The sequence below is a fragment of the Microtus oregoni genome, unplaced genomic scaffold (assembly GCF_018167655.1).
Source record: "Microtus oregoni isolate MIOR12 unplaced genomic scaffold, Mior012 000060F_016, whole genome shotgun sequence".
In the NCBI taxonomy this organism is placed as follows: Eukaryota; Metazoa; Chordata; class Mammalia; order Rodentia; family Cricetidae; genus Microtus; species Microtus oregoni.
This window is the reverse complement of record NW_024543851.1, coordinates 70,001-73,376: the sequence shown is the minus strand read 5'-3', so window position 1 is coordinate 73,376 and position 3,376 is coordinate 70,001.

Genomic DNA, 3,376 nt, shown 5'->3' with positions numbered 1-3,376 from the left:
CATAACTCTGAAAACACTAATACGTAATAGCCAGTTTCTATTCAGTTCAGTTCAGTTCAGATTTTTACCAAAACCTCCTGTCTGGCATGTCTCTTTCTTTGTTGAGTTCCTGTACTTACAGAAGCCAAGAGATAGCTGGCAGCCATCCATAGAAAATGCCCTCTCCCTTTGAACACGGCCCTCCTTTGGTCTGAGTTTCTCACACAGCTCTGATGATGCAGGAGGATGCCAAGGGCCCAGTTGGTGCCTCAGCCCGATGCCTGCATCTGTGCCTTGGCAGCAGCTATTCATGTCTTGCCACTCACTCAGAGTCAAATTCCCTTAAGTTTAGCCTTCCCTAAGTGCTTGTTCACTTCAGAGGACTCAACCCTCATCTTCCGTGTCCTCCTGGCCTAATTTCTCATATTACTGATTTACTGAGTATGAATCAGTAATATGAGATGTTCCGGAGAGGGAGGAAGGGACATTCATGAAAAAAGTGAGTGTTCAACTAACTAACTCCCCATGGGTGAAGGAAGTAGTGAAAAGATTTTAATGAAGCAGAGAGAAATTTCTGGTTTTGGAAGGAGGAAATCCTGAATGGCTCCCTCTGTGTCGCAGGAGAGACTCCTGGAAAGGAAACCTCAGGTTTCCGGTCAGTCGGTCGGTTGGTCAGTTCGGGGAGAAATATTAGCAAGGAGGTAAAGGCCGTGCCTCACGACATCAGCAGTCCCTTCTCTGGAAATTCTACGGTATCCCGGAGAGCTCTCGGAATTTTGTGATGTCACTCGTGTCCTAGAAACGCCAAGTGCCCTCAAGATACACTCTCTCGGTGCCTATAAGACTCAGTTCTAGACATGTTGTCTAGAGAATGGAGATCATGGAGAGGCCAGAGGGAGGAAGAAGAAAGCTGACCTCAGATCTCAGAGGAAAACACGGAGAAATAATTAGTGGTCCTGGGGAAGACGAAGTGAGTTCACCACTAGCAGGGACTAACTAGAGAGATTTCTGGATGTGATGGCTTTGAGACTTCCAGGGCTAGGGCTCAGGAACTGGGAGGTTTCTGGAATGAAATAGGTCTGTCTTGTTTCTCTGAGTTCCTAAAGGGCCAACCCACATCAAAGATTCACGATAGTTGATTTGACAAAGTCGGGAATTGACAAGGAGTGCGGAAGGAGTCAGTGAGATTTCAATACCAGCACTGCACATCACCCCCCCCCCCCCCCCCCCCCCCGGTCCTTTTCGTTGTGTAGCAATAATAATAGAGAAGGGGGAATAGCGCTCTGCCAAAGCCCGTATTTTGTTTTTTAATAGTCCAGGTGTGTTATTTCTTTTTGTACATCAGGCCATGAATTCGTAGGGAATGGGCTCCAGCAGCTCAGGCTCCTTCCCGTTAGTCCTCGCGAAGTGTGCTTCTCTGGGTTCGCTTGAGCTGAACCCAGGTGCCCTTCTCTTTGTCTTCCTTTTCCTTCTGGTCGTTCTCCTTCACCCGCTTCAGAAAGCTGTCTCTGCTCTTCGAGTGCTTGATGTGTTCAATCCGCACATTAATTCTCTTGGCAAGAATCTTGCCCTTAACTCGCTTGTTTACAATGATGCCCACAGCATGCTGGGTGACATTGTAGACTCTTCCGGTTTTGCCGTGGTAACATTTATGGGGCATTCCTTTTTGAACAGTGCCCATTCCCTTGATGTCTATAATATCGCCCTTCTTGTAGATTCGTGGCCAAAGGAACAACTCCATGTTTCCTAAAGGGCCTAGAGAACATATAGCGAGTGCCCCTCCTCTTTCCCTTTGTGTTTGTCATTTTGGCGAGTTACTGAAAGATGGCTACCGCGGCCGAAAGGCCCAAAGCCCATACTTTACCATACCTTATATCACAGCCATTAACAGGGTTGAGGCATCAAGTGCTGCAGTCAGTCTGACTCCTGTGATCCCCTAAGGTTTCTAGCTTCCCAGTTATGAATGACACCCTGGTCTCCAGTTCAGCTTGAGAGCTCTTTAAGAGCCAATGGATGAGAGAGTGGGAAGAGACTGCCTTTTTTTTTTCTTTTTCCATTTCTTTCTTTCTTTCTTTTGCTGTTTTGTTTTGTTTTTCAAGAAAGGGTTTCTTTGTGTATCTTGGGCTGTCCTAAAACTCACTCTGTAAATCAGGCCATCTTTGAATTCACAGAGATCTGTGTGTGTGCTGTGATTAAAGGCATGCACACACCACAGCCCGGCTGAGACTGCAATTTCTTGTTAGCTCTGGGTAAGTGACAATGGCTCTGTGTTGTGAATCTCTGTGAATCCAGACTATGTTATGTCCTTCAATGACATGAGTCTGAAGCATCAAGCACCCATCCCTATACTCCCTGAGGTCTCTGAAGTCACGGTGCATCCTTAAAGGCTTAGAAAGCTTTTCCCTGGTTCACCTTTGTGTGTGTGTGTGTGTGTGTGTGTGTGTGTGTGTGTGTGTGTGTGTGTTTTGTTCTATCTAGGAGAAGCACCATAGCAGTTGCATAGTGACTGAGAAATTTGATTTTTAGGAAATGATTTTTCATATATGTGAGTGGTCTCTCCATAGCCACTCATCTTTTCTTAAACTTGAGTATAGGAATGAATGAATGAATGATCCCTCCCTCCCTCCCTCCCTCCCTCTCTCTTCATGGGAACGAGTATCTGGTCTTGCATTGAGGGCTCCCCAGTTCTCAGCATCTCCAGCCCAACCTGTCACAAGCTGATCACACATTTGCAAACTTGGGATATATTCTGCTGAATTTTTGGGATAATGAATTTCATCAACTATGGGACTAACTGTGTTCTGACAGGACACTCACAATCTCTCCTCATCACACCCACATAGTGTAACAACTTTGTGGTTCCTCCATAATGTGCTTATTTCTGTCAGGGAACTGAAAGCCAGCCAGCCGGCCAGCCAGCCAGCCAGCCAACACTATCTTTCCTTGTTTCTCAGTTTGTTCTTATATTCTGTCTCTCCCCCCCCCCCACGTTTAAAAAATTTATTTATTTTTATCTTATGTGCATTTGTGTTTTTGCCATGGCTCTCGGGCTCCTGGATTACAGACAGCTGTGAGCTGCCATGTAGATGCTGGGAATTGAACCTAAACTATCTCTTCAGCCCGACATGGAGCATCTCTCTCTCTATAGCCCTGCCTGGAAAACTTTCAGAGTTCACTCTGCCCCCTGAGTAAAGGTGTTATGCTTCCTTTTATTGTATATTTAGTGTTTGTGTTTGTGTGTGTGTGTGTGTGTGTGTGTGTGTGAGAGAGAGAGAGAGAGAGAGAGATTCATTATGAAATAAGTCAGTCAACAACAGCAAATTTTGTATTTATTTGTTCATCCATCCACGTATTTGCTTACTTACATACTTACTCTATTTATTTATTTATTTACAGT